The 18,102-nt window shown below is 44.9% G+C and overlaps 1 protein-coding gene across 7 annotated transcripts in view; it reads right to left on the bottom strand.

The window, feature by feature from the left end:
• The window catches only part of PKNOX2 (PBX/knotted 1 homeobox 2), a 352,275-nt gene that overhangs the window by 139,994 nt on the left and 194,179 nt on the right, over positions 1-18,102 (bottom strand). For 5 of the 7 annotated variants that reach the window (XM_048512663.1, XM_048512660.1, XM_048512661.1 and 2 more), the window contains one exon: positions 15,775-15,877. The exons of the other annotated variants lie outside the window; for them this stretch is intronic. The gene's annotated coding sequence lies outside the window, so the exon portion shown is untranslated. The remainder of the gene's footprint in view (positions 1-15,774; positions 15,878-18,102) is intronic. 7 annotated transcript variants of the gene reach the window in all.

The raw sequence follows: 18,102 nt of genomic DNA on the forward strand, positions 1-18,102 counted from the left end.
GGGTGGGTACAAGCCCAAACACAACCGTGTGGACCTTTTCCACCATGTTTGTCCAATAGAAATTGCCCACTGTCAAGTTGCCAAGGACACTGGTTGGGGAAAAGGACAAGTATCCTTATTCTATTTGTCCTGTTGACTGCTTTGACCATGTTGCAAAACTGACTGAATGCATGTACGGAGAGGGGCTTTTGTTAAGCACACAAATCAAGGTCAGGTCAAAAGACAGCAAACTGAAGGCCGGAGCACAGTAATGTCTAGAAAGGAAAGATGTTGCTACCACGTGGCAGTTCTTCTCTTGGCTTAAGCCAGATGCTCACCTGGCTTATTCATCAGACCTGCTCCTGTAAGCACTCTCCATCATAGCTGAGGCCTGGCTGATGCTGAACAGCCAAACAAGTGCTGCGTCTTCTTTCATGTAAGTCACTGCGCAGCTTTCTCTGGATTGGCTCGCAGGGCTCGGAAGAACTGTGGTGAGGGCATGTCAGTCTGGGGTCCCCTGCATTCAGTTTGGAATTGGACGGATGAGGGGCTCCTGTGCTTATGCCTGACTGAGGCTGAGTTTGGTCCTTCATGGACTGTCCCATCTTCTTCTGATGCCACCGCTAGCTGCTGAGGCTGAGGAAAGGGTGTTATGCCAGAGTCTGATTCCTCATCTTAAGGAGTCCTGAGCCATAATAGGCTTGGGACCATGATCGGCTTGGGACCACATCTATTGATATTGACTTCCCGTATATTGTCAGTGAGTGCTTAATACCTGGGGCCTCTTTGGGTTGCTGAATGCTTTCTTTCTGTCCATCTCCCCCTCTGCTTGCAATTTTAGATAACAGGATTTTTGCGATATAAGCTTTTGAGAATCAGAGTTCAAACCACAGGGTTTCTAGTGATTCCTGAAGCTACCCCAGTATCACTTCTCAAAGCTACCCAACAGCTGATTATCCACTGCCAGCTGTTCCCTACCCTCGCCCTGCTCTGGCGTGAAAAGTCGCACCAGGTGTGCTATCGCTTTCCCCATGGAAAGTGAGAAGCTTGCGTGGAGCAAGAGGAAGCATGTCAGGACAAGAAATCTTGCCCCACTGTGTCTCCTCTCTTGATGCACTGCAAAGAGGAAGCGTGTCAGGACAAGATTTCTTGCCCCGTTGTACTTACAGTCGCACTGTGTGCCAGAGCGCCTGTGGGTAATCAGCTAATATCCTAAAGTGATTCCAAAAGCTACCCAATATCATTTCCCAGTTGTACACAGAAGTGATTTCCAGCAATTCTGAAAGCTACCCATTGTCCCTTCCAGGTTAAACTCGGAAGTGACAGTGATTTCCCCATCCATGTCTCTGCCTTCCAACTCTCCCCAGCCTAGCAACCATGCAGTTCAGTCACAATGCTCAGAAGGATACTACACAAGGGTTTAGAGAGAAGCAAATACTCTTCAAATTTTATTAAAAAAATATTCAGACCCCACAATGAGAACAGAGACACACGTTGTGCTTCACACTGAATCACGCTTTCCCAACTGATTAACTGGAAATGCTGGGGATCAAACTTGGGACTTGCTATATGCCATGCAGAGCACCTCCCCAAGAGATGGCAGTAGGCCAGTTCACATCAGAGGTAAGTAGGCATTTTAAAATTACCTTCATGCCCTTCCTTTCTTAGATCAGGTTCAGAAACCTGTGGTTCTCCAGATACCATGGGACTACAGTCTCTGATCAGCCCCTGCCAGCATGGCCAATTGGCTTGCTGGCAGGGGCTGATGAGATTTGTAGTCCATGAACATCTGGAGAGCCACAGGTTGCAGACCTGTCTTAGATGTTACTTACAGATCCCAGACCAGGGCATCCGCTTTCTCAGCTGCTCTTCAGCCAGCAAAGACCATAGTAGAAAGCCCACCTGATGCCATACACAAAACTAGTGTGCAGATATTTTTGTGCAAGTTTAAATGCACACCAAAAAAACTTGGTCCTGGTGCAAGAGTAAATGAAAACTTGGTCCCTGTGCAAGACTAAATGCACACCAAATATCTTGGTCCTGGGTTCCAAAAGCATTACTTATGTCTGAAGCATCTTTTGAAAAAGCAGGAGCTGAAACACTGGCGTTCTCCAGAATATCCTTACATTTTGAGGCGAAAACCCCCAAATAATGTCATTTAATAAAAATCTTATTATTGTTGGAAAAGGAAGTTAACAGTCAAAGAACTGTTTCCCCTTCCCCAGTTACTTGGTTATACATTACAAAGCGAGGAAGGAAAAGGAACCCAGAGGGGTGACCTGTATCAAACAGAAGAGAATAGGCACAGAGGGATATTTCTGGGGACCGAAATGTCCTCCAAGTCAATGCACAGCTAGAATTTTACATGCTTCATGTTTTGAAGAACGGTTTTCCTTTGGGTTCTCTTATTGGTAGATTGTAAAAAATATAGAGGGAAAACCAATTTCCTTGCATGGACAGCCTTTCCCCCCTGTAGAATCCTGCAGTAAAATTTCACTTTCAAATGAACGGGCTCAGATGTATTCAACTCTTCAAAAATAATACTGAAACAACACCATGGATTCTATACACCATGAATGCTGTTGCTCCTATTCTGGACAGAGATATAAACAGAAGGAACAGAAACATCACTTTCAAAGAGAAAAATAGTTCTATTTGCAGAAGGGAAAGTACATATGGATAATTCCCAGTTTGCAATCCTGTGGAACTCCTGATGAAGTCTCCCTCAAATTAGGGGGTCTTCCTGGTCTAGGTGGTTAGAATTGAACTGTCAATCTAACAGTCTTGTGTATATCACACAGACTGTTCATATGGGTGGTGTGTGAGTGTGTGTGTTCTCTGTCATCACCAAGGATACAACACTTTTATTTGAAAACAAACTCCATCCTTTGAATGGATAAGGCCAGATTTCTCATGGAATGTATTCCCTTCTGGATTAAACCTTTCAACGACAGTCAGAGCATTCAGAGTCTGGCTGCAAAACACTGTAAACAGCGGTTGTCATGTGGGGAAAGAGACAAGCTGGATAGATACGAGAGAGTCAGAGATATCTGTTCAGATAGGAAGACTGCAAAGTATCATATCTGGGATCCATGCCCTATGAGGAGAGACTTCAGGAGCTGAGTATGTTTAGTTTGGTGAAAAGAAGGTAAAGAGGTGACACGATAGCCATGTTTAGATATCTGAAGGGAGGGAGCAAGCTTGTTTTCTGCTGCTCCAGAGACTAGGGCCAGGAGTAATGGGTTCAGGGTGAAGGAAAAGAGATTCCACCTAAACATTAGGAAAAACTTCCTGACAGTAAGGGCTGTTTGACAGTGGAATGCACTACCTCGGAGTGTGGTGGAGTCTCCTTCTTTGGAGGTTTTTAAACAGAGGCTGGATGGCCATCTGTCAGGAATGCTTTAATTATGTGTTCCTGCATTGCAGGGGGTTGGACTTGATGGCCTTGGGGCCTCTTCCAACTCTATGATTTTATAATTCATATTCCCCCTCCCGTTCCTCCAAAGAGTTTGGAGTTTCACAATTTTGTGAGGAAAAGTTGTCACTGACTTAACAAGATGAGCTTCACAGCGAAGCAGGCATTCAAACACAGGTCTGTCCAGTCATAGCCCCACACACTAACCATTGCACCGCACAAAGTCTCAAGTTGTTTGTGTGGCATTTCCAATGGATAGATAAAATGAAAAGCCAGAAGCAACCTCTGATTAACAGATTATGCGGACTCATTATACTGTAATACATACCGGAAATTGAGTCTTCCTCACTGGCTGATTTCGAACAATCGTAATGGACAAATGAACTTGCCTTATACTGAATCAGAATCCATTGAAGTCAGTATTGTCTATTCTAAGTAGCCTCTTTTTCGTGGTTTCAAGCAGAGGCTGCTCTTTTTATCTGGACATGCCGTGGATTGTCTTGGGCTCTTATGCATGGAAAACAGATGCTTTACTATTTAACCACATCTCCTCCAAAATAAGTCACATGTGGCATGTTAAAACTGTGGTTTGTGCAATGCATGATGGTTGTAAGGAACAAATCCTAGTTGCTGGGCAAACTCCAGTTTGTTGGTGTCTCACCTCCTCTGTGCTTCTCTGTAGATGTATCACAGTTCTTCTGAGCTCTCTCAGCCCCACCCACCTCACTGAGTGTTTGTTGTGAGGGGGGAAGAGAAAGGAGATTGTAAACCCCTTTGAGTCTCCTGCAGCAGAGAAAGGGAGGATATAAATTCAAACTCTTCTCTTCTTCTCTCTATCTCCCCTATTTTGCCCTCTGATCATCTTACACACGTAGGACTTGGCCTGAATTTTTCCCCAGCCCTGGCTGATCTCCTGGTCCTTAGGTCTACTTCTATAACTCCCTGAAGCATGTGGACGAAAGGTGCAAACCTTTCTGCAAACCTGGCAGCAGCAATAAGAACAGCTCCTGCGGTGGCTTTCAGGAGGCAGCCACAGCATTCAAGCTCTGCCCTGGTATTGTTTTCTGCAACCTACTTCGTGCCAGTCTTTCCCAATCGATCTCTGTGATAGGTCTAGATCAGGGGTAGGGAACCTGCGGCTCTCCAGATGTTCAGGAATCCATAGGATTTCATCAGCCTAGTTTCAGCATGGCCAATTGGCCATGCTGACAGAGGCTGATGGGAATTGTAGTTCCTGAACATCTGGAGAGCCGCAGGTTCCCTACCCCTGGTCTAGATTTTCAGAAAGATTTATTGTGACAACAAAAAGCTGGAAGTCAACCACCCTTAGGCACGGAGTGAAAAGAACAGATGTGGGGATAAGCCCTGACCAGAGCCAGCTCTGTTGCACATGAAATGTAACCTCCCACCTAATTTTGTTTTCCGTATATTCCAGAGGGGGGCAGTGTGGCATGTTATTTAATTGTCTCGCGTCCCATAAATGTGCTCCCTATATCATGATCTCTGAGCACCCAGAGCTGCTAAATCACAGGGCTGCTTGTCACAGGATTTACAGCTCTGGGTGTTTTTAGAGAATTGAACTTATAGTCAAATATAAAAACAAATAAAAATGAGAGACAGCTGTTGCTGATAACGCTATATTTATCTTTGGGACACAAATTCGCTTTGCTGCAATAAATATGCCAGGAGCTGCATTCTGTTTGCGGGAAAGATTTGGACAGCTCTCTTTCACTCTCTCACCGGGAACCTACAGCTATGAATCTCAAAATAATGGTGTAAAGCTGTCACAGGTTTCATGTGGCTCCACGGATATGTCTGAAGCAAAATACACACGATTCATTCTGGAAAGAGCCAAGTGTGAACTGCGTGGTGCTAGAAAACATCAAACTGGCTGATTGGAGCGGTGAGAGGCAGAGCATGGACTACGGAGCTAAAAGGAAGTAAAGCCAGATGCGATGCTGCGCATGGCTACCAAGCCTGGCGCTACAGTTCTAAATGCAACGAGGTGTGCTTTAAATTAATGACGCAACTCAGGGCTGGGAGTAAGGAATATCCGCTGCTTCAGCTTGGGGCTTCTGGGCTAATTGTGAGCTGAGCCCAAGCTTCTTTAAAAGTAGAGTTGAGACTATAAATAGCTCAGCCTCGCTGGCACAACCATCTCCTTCCCCTTTTCAACTACAGCAAACCTGGCAGCAGGAAATAAGAACAGCTCCTGCTGTGGCTTTCAGTGGGTAGCTACAGCATCCAGAAGCCTCAGAAATGTATGCGCTCAGGACATGTTAGGTTGGTTTCCATCTTTCATGTTTTAATCCAGCACTCTAACACTTGAGGGCACATAGAGAGATGCATCTGCAATTGCTGTCAACCAAAAAAGGCACATTTGCTTTGATCCCTTGCATGGGACCTGTATCTCAAGTAGGGTTGCAGTTTCCCTTTTCTCCAGTGGTAGCTGTTTCAAGGTGAGAACTACCTGCCAACCACAATGGCTGCCCACTATCCTGAAACCTGAGGCAGGTGCCACATTGGGGACCAGCACTCGGAAGAGCCACCTGTGTCTCCTCAGCCACTGTGTATCATTGCTCAAAACACTTCACCACTTCACTGGTCTATGCTTCACAAAGATTTTGCCAGCATCCAAGGGCTGAAACAAGGACTCAGCAACAGCTCTCATCATTACCACTATGGCTGTGCAGCCAGTTTGGGGTAAGTCAGGGCTCATAATGTGATGAAGAGACCTTTTTGAGCTCCCAAAGACTTACTCTTAGAACACAGCAATACAGGGTGCTCTGAACTGGACCGAATTTTAAACAGGTCGAAGATGGAGCTCCTGTGGCTCGGACGAGGGGGCCAAACTGGGGATTCCAACTGCTGATATTAGTTGGTGAGACTTTAACACCTGCCTCTTCTGTAAAGAGCCTGGGTGTGGTCCCTGTCTATGGAAACCCAGGTCACACATACTGCCAGGATGGCTTTTTTCCTTCTTTGTCAGGCCAGGCAGTGGGCCCCCTAGCTGTCCCATACAGACCTGGCCACAGTGATCCATGCAACTTGTCATCTCCAGGCTATATTTCTGTGACTCACTCTACGCTGGCCTGCCCTTGACATGCAGCCGTGAGAGTACTCATTGGGACACCAGTAAGAGAGCACGTGACAGCTGTGTTGCACATGAGAGCTATGGAAGAAGAAGAAGAAGAAGAGGAAGAAGAAGAAGAAGAAGAAGAAGAAGAAGAAGAAGAAGAAGAAGAAGAAGAAGAAGAAGAAGAAGAAGAAGAAGAAGAAGAAGAAGAAGAAGAAGAAGAAGAAGAAGAAGAAGAAGAAGAAGAAGAAGAAGAAGAAGAAGAAGAAGAAGAAGAAGAAGAAGAAGAAGAAGAGGAGGAGGAGGAGGAGGAGGAGGACAACGACGTTGGCTTTATACCTCACCTTTCTCTCCTGTAAGGAGTCTCAAGGAGGCTTACAAGCTCCTTTCCCTTCCTCTCCTTTACTAACTTCACTGGTTGTCAGTTCAATTACAGATCATTTTCAAGGTTTTGGTCCTAACTTTAAGGCTTTGAGCAATCTGGGGCCGTCGTATCTTCGGGACCGCATCTACCCATATTGCCCATGGAGAACCCTTTAGTCCTCTGATGGCAATCGACTGGTGGTCCCCAGTGCCAGGGATATTTGGCCAAGTTGCACCAGAGCCAGGACCTTTTCAGCTCTGGCTTCTGTCTGGTGGAACTCATTCCTGGCAGACACTATGGCCCAGTGGGATACAAACCAATTCCGCAGGGCCTGTAAGCCACAAATGTTCCACTGGGCTAACAACTGATGAAGCCAGTCCTAAACTGTACCATCTTGGCCCTTGAATCTAGATCCCCTTCCTCTCTCACCCATTAGTTAGGATTGTGGTGAGTGTGGGAATATGTGTGTGTAATTTTAGGAAATCCTCATCTGGATATTACGTATTGGAGGATATTAAATTTTAAATTTAATCATTTATTCTTGTAACATTTTTGTTTTTACATATGTGTGTCAGCCAGGGAGGGTGGGATATTAAATCAAATTAAATACATTAAAAAAAACCCTATCTTGAGTATCCTTCCATTGAAAGGAACTGCAACATCTCTGCAACGGCAAAGTATTAGAAAGCTGGAAGAGAATGGAAGCTGGCTTCTCTCCCTTTAGCTCACTATGTTGAGAAAATATAAAAGGCAGCTGACTGAAGTCCAACTCCTTTAACTGGCAGTTGTTCGCATTTAACTAAAGTGACCTCTAGAGATCCTTACCTAGTACTCCATTCATCTATGGAAATGGCAGCATAGAGAGAAATGATCCTCAGACTCATTTTGTGTTTAGTTTCCATTGATTAACGGCATGACTTCATGCAGCAGTAAAAATGCCCAGCTGAAATATTTGCTGCTGAATCACTCAAAAGAAAATACAGCTGAGAGGGCTGACTACATATGCCTGCGAATGGCATTTATTTGCAACACAAGCCATTTCAAGCAGAAGAATAGTTAATGTCCTAAGTTTTATTAATTCTCTGTCATGCACAAACTTGCATTACGTCGTGTTCTGCTCTGTAGTCAACAACCTTTTCCTTTTACCTGGGACTGCGGCAGAGGCACAGGGGGTGGGTGGAGGAAATGGCAGGGGCAACACCGTCTCCAGGCGCCCCCAACCCCCCTCACACTCCACTTGCCTTAGCCAGCAGGAGCCTGCCGTTGGCTGCCCCTTGGCCCAACCCCACCAGACTGCTCCTTCAGTTGGCGAAGGCTCTGCTGGCTGAAGGAGCAGCCTGGTGAGGCTGGGCCGGGCTGAGGGGAGGTGTGGGTGTGTGTGGGTGATTCTCCGCCCCCCCACGTGACCAGCTGCTGTGCACCCGGGGACATGTGTCCCCACATGTCCCTGTGAGCGCTTTGCCTCTGGACTGCAGAATCTAAGGCCGTAGTGGCGAACCTTTGGCACTCCAGATGTTATGGACTACAATTCCCATCAGGGCAGGGGCTGATGGGAATTGTAGTCCATAACATCTTGAGTGCCAAAGATTTGCCTCCACTGATCTAAGGTATGGTCCCAGTTTGCTTTTGTAGAATTTTAGAAGTCGATTTTGGAAGTTATTACCGTGTTAATGTCTACAAAGTAAGGGCTGTGTTTGTTGATCACACAAGTTTGTTTCACACAAGTCTTCAGCTTCATGGAGGATGGTACTTTTCCTACTTGGGTTAACAGCCCAGACATAAAATTTGTCTCTTGAGTGCTCATCCCACTATCAACCAATGGTAAAGGATAGCATACCGCAGGTTCCAGGAGTAAATGAAATTAGATAATTGTTTACAGTAAAATTAATAGCATTCTTATTTTTAATTGTAAATCTCTTTGAATGCAATGCTGAAATGTGGCATATATGATAGCACTATCCTACAGCAAGCATAAGCAATCTTTTTTTTGGCTTAAGTGCTAAAATAAGTCAGCAACATCTACCTGTGAAGATGTTGGTGTGCCAGCAAACAGAGGTGAGGGAGAACAGGATTATATTTCGCCAGATACAATGAATGTATATCCCATTAGGATTAAAGTTAGGGTGCTTTGAGAAAGCAAGGATAAAGCATCAGTGGTTTTACTAATAATTTTATTTGTACATTAGTCTTGAAAATCTTTTGAATTATCATATGTATTGACCTCCAAAATTGTTTAGCCTTCCACAGGGCCCTCTCAATGTTCACATTTCCAACACTTATCTGAAACATTTTTATACATCTTTAGAACTTTTGCTGGTGTTATGTATCAACGACACATCATTTTTAAAAAATCTATTTCAAGTTAGAATTTAATGTATACTTAAGCCCCTTTGACCATATATTCTCCCACTGTTCACATGGGATATTATATGCACAATTAGTAGCCCATTTTATTATGCATTCTCTAACTTGTTTCCCTTCTGTTTCCAGTCTCAACAAAAGTTCGTACATCTTAGCAATAACACTGCATCATTTGTACATACGGTAATTCCCTTTCAAATTGCATTTTAGTCTTGGGGAAAGTGCCAAACCCTAAAAAACAATTGCATCTCAGTCTAACAACTTCCAACAGGTCAAGAAAAGGAGAGAGTGATCTGATAGGAATGGGTACTGTTAATAGGGACTCAGAATACAGGGAAACAGGGAGAATATTTTGTGAGCAGCACAAACTTGTGAATGAAAAGTGTTCCCCGCATCCAACAGTGCGATAAAAGAAGGCACTCACAGTCTGCAGTTCATGCCTCTATTATATCAATGGAGAAGGGTCAGGGGTGAGTCAAGAGGTCACTTTCCTTGCTCAGTCAAGACCCACAATAAAACTAAGGATGCTACAGTTGCTGGGGGAGATGCCATGTGTACCCCACAGGAAAAGAAACAGTTGCCTCACCCTTTGAAAAGGAGGGCTAGAGCACACTCACGCATCCACCCTCTGTTCCTCCCTCGTTCATAAAATCCACATAAAGTATTGAACAACTGAGACGCAAATTTCATTCTGCTCCATGGTATCTCCCCACTCACGCTTCGTTCTTAATCCTTTTCATCTAGCTGCTCGTAACTTCTTGATCTTCAAATCAATTCCGTAAATAGCGGTTGAATATTTCATTATTTTCCTGCCTGGGTCTCTGCATTTTGATGGCCAAATCCACCAGCTTATCTCTGTTGCATTGTGCAGCGCTGCCAGGTTCACTCCCTCAAACTATTTCAGATGGGAGAGAACCCATAACCGGCTCCAATTGATTCCCTATCTCTTGGCATGGCCCTTACAATTTTCTTGGGGTGCCAGGCCGTTCTGCACACCAAATATATGCATGCTGTTTTGTGTTAAAAGAAACTTGCCTCCAGATGCTAGATCAGGAGGGGGTACACAGCCTTCTGAAAGAACACTTTCCTTACCTTTCTCCAGAGGATCCATGTTGAGCATGTGTACTCCACTAAATTTCTAAAATACAAAGTGCTCACAGGCAATCATCTTGCACGGAAAGGTCCTATTCTGAGCCTGCTTTTGTCGTATCCAGGCAGGTTCTTAATAAGTAGGGTTGCCAACAGGATGGAAAATTCTTGGAAATTCTGGGGTGGAGTTGGGACCCAGCCAGATATAATGCCATAGAGGCTACCCTCCAAAACAGCCACTTGCTCCAGAGAGAGAGGTCTCTATCATCTGGAGATCCATTATTATTTGGGAAGTCTCCAGGTTTCAACTTGAGGTTGGAAACCCTATTTATAAGGGCATGAAAACTAGAATGAGTAATCTGAATTCTCAGTGGAGTGAGACCATGAGATGTTTGCAGGGAGATCATCAGAGTGACCCACTATTGCTAGAGGAGAAGTATTGACCGGGGATCATTTTGTCCTGGAAGCAGTCAAACTGCTTGACTTTCTTTGACCCATAGCAAGAACTTTACAGGGCTAGACAAAGGTGCCCAATGTCTTTATGGAACATTTCCTTCAGCACATCCTCAAACATACACAGTATATACATGTACTCAGATGCATGACGGTCTCTCTGCAAATCTACCCGCCAAGCACAACACTGAAGCTGGATTTAAGAATTTCAGGGGACAAAGCTTAGAAACAGGCCTGGCATTCTAAGCATAAGAAACTTTTCTGAATGCAGGTCTACTTTTTCTCATATGTCCAGCTCTGTGGAGTATTTCCAAGTTTTTCTGAAAGTAACAGAACATCTCTTTTGAAATTTGTGAACCAACTCCCACTTTATAGGAATGTCTCTCCCTCAAGAGAAATGATCATAAGAACATAAGAACAAGCCAGCTGGATCAGACCAGAGTCCATCTAGTCCAGCTCTCTGCTACTCGCAGTGGCCCACCAGGTGCCTTTGGGAGCTCACGTGCAGGAGGTGAAAGCAATGGCCTTCTGCGGCTGTTGCTCCTGAGCACCTGGTCTGCTAAGGCATTTGCAATCTGAGATCAAGGAGGATCAAGATTGGTAGCCATAAATCGACTTCTCCTCCATAAATCAGTCCAAGCCCCTTTTAAAGCTATCCAGGTTAGTGGCCATCACCACCTCCTGTGGCAGCATATTCCAAACACCAATCACATGTTACGTGAAGAAGTGTTTCCTTTTATTTGTCCTAATTCTTCCCCCCAGCATTTTCAATGAATGCCCCCTGGTTCTAGTATTGTGAGAAAGAGAGAAAAATTTCTCTCTGTCAACATTTTCTACCCCATGCATAATTTTGTAGACTTCAATCATATCCCCCCTCAGCCGTCTCCTCTCCAAACTAAAGAGTCCCAAACGCTGCAGCCTCTCTAAAGATCTACTGGTTTCAAAGTGCATTCAACTGGCTACTGGCTGTGCAACTGTGCCTTTTCTATCTGTGCCCTAAGTTTCTGCATCCATTTTCTTCACTTAGAACTTTCTAAGAATGGCGCACATTCACAATGACCTCTATGTACATCATCTTTAAATGTTTTAAAACCATGAATTCAACCTTTCTTCTATGAAACTGTGAAGCCCCACAGTAGGTTACAACATATCACTGGAGAATGGTTGCTAGCCCTCTGCTGGAAACCACCAGGAGAATTTGGGAAAGGCAAAGCCTGGGCAGGTGCTCACCTGGAAGTACTGTCACAGCAGCTGGAATGCTCTAAGAATTCCCCCAATCTCTATGATAAAGATCATAGAGATTTGGGGAAATTCCTAGAGTGTTGTAGACGTTGACATGGCTTCCAAGTGCCTGCCTTGAAGTGATGTCATGGCAGTTGTGCCATTTTCCCCCTGCTGCTTCACTTGGTGGTTTCCATGGCAGACCCAAGTCCAACACTGGGATTCTAGTCACTAAAATAAAAAATATTGTTCAAAGCATTGAACTTGAGATCTCACCAATGAAGCATGTGAACTTGGGAGACATAGATTACCTCTTCCTCTTTTAAAAAGACTGTATAAAACAACTCCCGTTGAGCTTCCTGGCTGAGTAGGAACTTGAATCTAGGCCACAGACTCTATTCATTGTACCACATTAGCGCCATGTCTTGTGCAGGGCACAGAATGCCAGCCTATCTCTTGAGGTTTTCTCAAAGTGAAAGGTGTGTGTGTGTGTCTAAAGATGTCTGAATGAGAAGCTGTGAGCTGGGGAAGATGCCATAATGTGTCTGAAGGTAACAATTACAAATAAGCCATTTTCTCCCCTCCAAAGAAACTCATCACAGCCAATCTTTAAGCCTGGAACGCTCCAGGGATGTGTCTATAGCATAAATGGCAGAATAAAAACAGCAACAGGCAGGGAGAACTTAGTCGCCAAGGTTAATGGACCTTGAACAGCAGAATTAAACAACATTGTCTTTATCTGAAAGAGGAAGGAGAAGACACCTACAGAGACTTAAAGTTTTATTTTCATAGGTGGTGCTCTACCCTCCAAAATAAACAGCATAACAAATTTGGGAGAATCAGGAGAGATATCTTCCATGCACAATAACCCAAAGGGACCACGAGCAACAGTTATGCTGCCAAACAACTGATAGAAAGCTTGCTTTATGTCTACGAGGGGGAAACACTTCACATGTTACGGCTGCCATGTGATATGTGAATGGGGTGACCTGTGGAGCTGGTGTATTTTCAGCCGTTGAGCAGCAGGTAAGAATTTCTGCAGCCAGGAGTCGGGGGCACCTCTTGAGGAAATGTTTGATTTTCCCTTTCTCAAAGAGACAAAAGCCTGGTGGCAGCACAGCACAAGAGAATCACACTTGGTTACCTTCCGCATGAACACACATGGAGCTGCCTTACGCTGAAAAAGATTCTCAGTCTATCAAGGCCAGTAGGCTCCAGGGTCTCAGGCAGAGATCTTTTGTACCACCTTCTGCCTGGTCCTTTTGGCTGGAGATGCCGGGGATTGAACCTGGGACCTTTTACGTGCAAAGCAGATGCTCTACCACTGAGCCACGGCTCCTTGCCTCCAGGGACCCTTCCTGCCATCAGTCATGAGTTTTCTGCAGTACTATGTCTGCAGTACTTCAGCAGTTCCTTCTGTCCTCCTTTTTGATTGGCTGGCTCCCATGAGGCGGATAAGGGTGCAAGAAAGACATCCTCTGCCCCCTCCAGCATAATTACCATGGCAGAGGGAAAGAAGGGAGCCACAACAGACAGGAAAGAGGTCACAAATGAGCCTGGTGGCCCCATCCACAGCTCTGATCGTCTTACCTCTGCAAGAGAATCTGACCATTCAAGATCAAGACTTTTCATAGGTGGGTAAAGAAGGTTGTGATCTATATACACTTGAACCATACTTTCTTGACAGGATTTCTGAAACAGTTTACATTTATACAGGATGAAGTCTGCCTCTCAAAGTACATTTGTACCTGCCCCATTCTCATTTTTTCTGGTCCTTCAAACCTGCCAGGGAGTGTGTGTGTGTGTGTGGGGGGGGGAGATGGTGGCCCCAGAGATTCTTTTGAAAATCAATACCCTTCTCACTACAAAGAGGAACTGACAGAACCTGCTGTTCCTCCCCCAAGCTGTTGAAACTAACTAAACACAGCGAGCAGAGAAAAGCTATTTCTAAGGTGGGAAAGGATCTGTGAATTCTGACAAAGTTCTCTGCACAAATCCCCCCACCCCCCATACACTTGTGGAATCTCTAGCAAAGTTTTACTTCAGAAATATTAACATCTGGAAACTGGAGGCATGTCAGGTGTTAACCCTAGGATGCAGCTGTCCAAAACTGAATTTTCATCCCATTTACAGATGCAAACACAACCTCACCAAACTGTGCGCGTGTAAGTGCTGGCAAGTCACTTCAAACTTGACTCTATGAATTATGTAGGGCTGGCAATCACCAAAAGGGGCACAAAGATCTCCCAGTACTCCAAATGATCTCTGAACAACAGAGAGTGTTTTCCCACTTACCTTCTGCTGCGCGCTACTGTAGCCAAGTAGCGCGGGGTCCCCCGGCACTCCCCACTACAGGGGTGGTGACAACGCAGCCGCCCTGACGCTGCCGCGCCCCCTTAGCGCATGTCATCCCTGGCGCTCTTCAAAATGGTGCCTTTTGATGACCCCGCACAGAGCGCGGGGTCGTGGGGAAGCCCAGGCATGCGCCAGAAATGATGCGCGCTGAGAGTAGCGTGCGGCATAGGGGGCTCATGGTAAGTGGGGAAACGCTCAGAGACAAGTTCCCTTGGAGAAAATGGCTGCCGTGGAAGGTAGACTTGATACCCTGTTGAGATACTAAACCACACCCTTCCCAGGTTCCACCGCCAAATATCCAGGAGTTTTGAAACCTGAAGTTGGCAACTCTAGGCAGAAAGAAAGAGCCAGCGTGGTATAGTGGTTAGGAGCAGGTGGACTCTAATCTGGAGATGTGCATTTGATTCTCCACTCCTCCACATGAGTGGCGGACTCTTATCTGGTGAACTGGTTATCCCAGCTCCTACACATGAAGCCTGCTGGGCGGCCTGGGGCAAGTTCTCTCAGAACTATTTCTGCCATACCTACCTCACAAGGTGTCTGTTTGGGAAGAAGCAGGGAAGGAGGAAGGGAAAGTGACTGCCCTGAGTTTCCTTACAGGAAAAAAAGCAAGGTATAAATCCAAACTACTCCTCCTCCTGTTCTTCTTCTTTCAAACCTCACCCTTCCATCCACCCCCAAATATTCAGGAGTATCTAAACCTGGAGTTGGTAACCCTAGGAGAAAAGAATGTAGGGGAATGAATCTGTACAGCTGGAGTGGAGAAAACAAAGAGCTGGGCAAAAGAGGCAAGAAGACGAAATGAACATCCAAAGAGACAGCACAGAGGTATGTGTTTATGTGCATTCACATAATGTGCACAAACTGGAGAGGATGGGGAAAAAAGACTACTCACGGTAGAAGGAAAGGGAGGGAACAAAGGCCTTTTTACACACATCCATTAGAAACAATATGTGCTCTGCGTACAAGTAATCTTTAGGCGGCCTAGATTTTTTAAAAAACATGATCCTTCATAAAAACTAATCACTTAAATTGTTAAATGGCACAGGAGTATTTCTTCCCAGATACCTGTAAAATATCTTGAAATGCCTTCACTCAGTAGAGAAAGAGACAGCTTTTTACATCTCAGCATTTCCCTCTATAAAGCTATCTTGTTTACTTTTCTATTAAAAAAAACCAAATAAAACCATGCATGTGTATATACATTTGTGTGCACAAGTGTGTTTTATATGAGAGATAAAGAGTAAGAAATATTGCTATGTACTCATGTTCCACAGACAGACTTCTGGGGGGTTATTTTAATATATGGTTTCATTAAAGATATTTGGATTCTTTAAAATGTCTGTAAGTTTGTTCCCCACTAATTTTACGTGCAAAGTAGCTTTCGGTTTGTTTGTCCGAGTTATGGAAATCAGTCTGCTCTGCTGTGAGTATGAGAAACTATGGAAATGCAGTTCTTACTATGGAGTGTGCTCTGGGAGCCGCTTGTCTTTTGAAACTCTCCCCTCTGCCCTTTCTTCCCTGGTAACACAAAAGCTGCTTCTTCCAGCCAGAGCAGAACCACCTGAAAGGAGACAGATAAAACCATCAGTTGCAGGGGGCGAGGATGTTTCCCTGCAGCAGAAAATCTTTCCAAAAACAACCCGGGAAAGCAACATAAGCCAAGGTAAGTAATTTCCACTCCAATCTTCAGAACCGCCACCGGCCGCAGCCCAAAGATTCTTCCCCATCCTGGCTAACAACAGAAATAGAAAGGGAGGCTGCTTATCTCATCATTTGTTTCCCTTGCGATTAAAATTCTGACCTTTCCAAATGGACTCGAGGCACAGAACAACCTGACAAACACACCAACACAACTTCATGGATCGTAAAATTACACAATTGAAAATATTAAACATTATGCAGAATAAACAAAAATGTACTACAATGCAGATGCCCTCACTGATTGATTATGCTATCTTCATGCTTACTCACATGCTAAATGGGCGGATCCCGCCCAACACATGCAAATCAAGATTGCTAACTGCACTTTACCCTTGTTAATAGGCAAATGGTTCTTTCTTCCACCCTGGAAATTCCACAGGTATATATACTCCACTTGCTTTACTACCATCAGATCCTCTGAAGATGCCAGCCACAGATGCAGGCGAAACGTCAGGAGAAAATGCTACTAGAAAACGGCCATACACCCTGGAAACCCTGCAACATCCCAGTGATTCCGGTCATGAAAGCCCAATACATGTAAAATAGAAGCTTGCCATCCCTATTTCATCACATCTCAGAAGCTAAGCAGGATTGGCTCTGGTTAGTTTTCTTGAGCGTGCCCACTAAGGAAGTTCAGGGTTGCTATGTAGAGGCAGGCAATGGCAAACCACCTCTGAGTGTCACTTGCCTTGAAATCCCCACAGGGCTGTCATAAATTGGCTGCAGCTTGACGGCACTTCCCACCACCAATATACAAGCTGGAATCTGTGTCTTCAGAAGTTCAACTAAATCTATAACCCAGTCCTAGATTGTGGTGTGAAGGCATCTAACACTGGAACAGCTGGTGGTTGACTGAAGAGGAGTTTGAATTTATACAGCCTCCCTTTCTCTCCTGTAGAGAAGACTCAAAAGGGCTTACAAACTCCTTTCCCTTCCTCTCCCCACAACAGACAACTTCTGAGGTAGGTGGGGCTGAGAGGGTTCTGGGAGAACTGGACTCACCCAAGGTCACCCAGCAGGAATATAAGAGGGGGGAAACAAATCTGGTTCACCAGAGTCTGCCACTCAGGTGGAGGAGTGGGGAATCAAACCCAGTTCTCCAGATAGCAGCCCCCCTCCTCTTAACCACTGCACCACGCTGGAGGGGAGACCTTCTGGCAATCTCTGTGAACAGTACTTGGTTTCCACAGCAGGATGGGATAAAGGATACAAATAATTCCTCTAGAGGTGTCACCTCAAAAGAATTGCACTTTCTTTTGCTGTTCCACCTACCTGAAATCCAGGTTGAACTTTGGACCTTTTTTAAACAGTGGATTGAATTTTTGCCTTTGTTTAACATCACCTCTTAATTGATAGGAGACGGGGATAATGAGTTAACAGTGGCAGCTTTTGCATCTGCCTTGGCAGCCTTTAAGACTAAACACAAACTAATGCAAGGAGGCAAAGTAGAGCTATTCTCATAAGGATGCATCTGGATATTTTTGACTTGTGGAAATTTTTGCACTACTTCTGCATTTTTCCCCACTAAGGCATCAGATATCGTCGACTGGAACCTAACTGTGCAGAGAACAACCTGTGCTTGCTACCTTGGACTCAATGTGCTGTTTCAACCAGCTGTTGGGAAAATGAATAGCTTCTCCTCATGCTAATTATTGAATGAACATTTGCCATTCTTAGTAGATGAGCAGGCAAATGGATTTAGAGAAACCTTCTTCTAAATAGGAGAAGATGTATGAAGATGTTTAAAGGTAGGAGAAGGGATGGGTACACAAGTGTGCGGACTCATTTCATCCCCCCCCCCCCCAATGATGCAACAGGCTTCTTTGTTGGACGAGAGATGTGCTAGGACAACTACAGGCCTAGTTAAGCAGAGAAATACTTCTTCTAGGCTTGAGAGAGAGATTGATTTTCTTTATGCAGCTAGGATAGCTGCAAAGGACACCTGTCTCCGCACAGCTATGCCGTGCACAGTAAAGAGGGGTATTACCAAAAAGGAGAATTCAGCAATTTGTTAGCTTTGTAAAGGTTTAATTATTACCCTTTAATCCTGACCTTCCTCCAAGGAGCCCAGGCTTCTCCTGCTCC

Source organism: Sphaerodactylus townsendi, linkage group LG12 (assembly GCF_021028975.2).
Source record: "Sphaerodactylus townsendi isolate TG3544 linkage group LG12, MPM_Stown_v2.3, whole genome shotgun sequence".
NCBI lineage: Eukaryota > Metazoa > Chordata > Lepidosauria > Squamata > Sphaerodactylidae > Sphaerodactylus > Sphaerodactylus townsendi.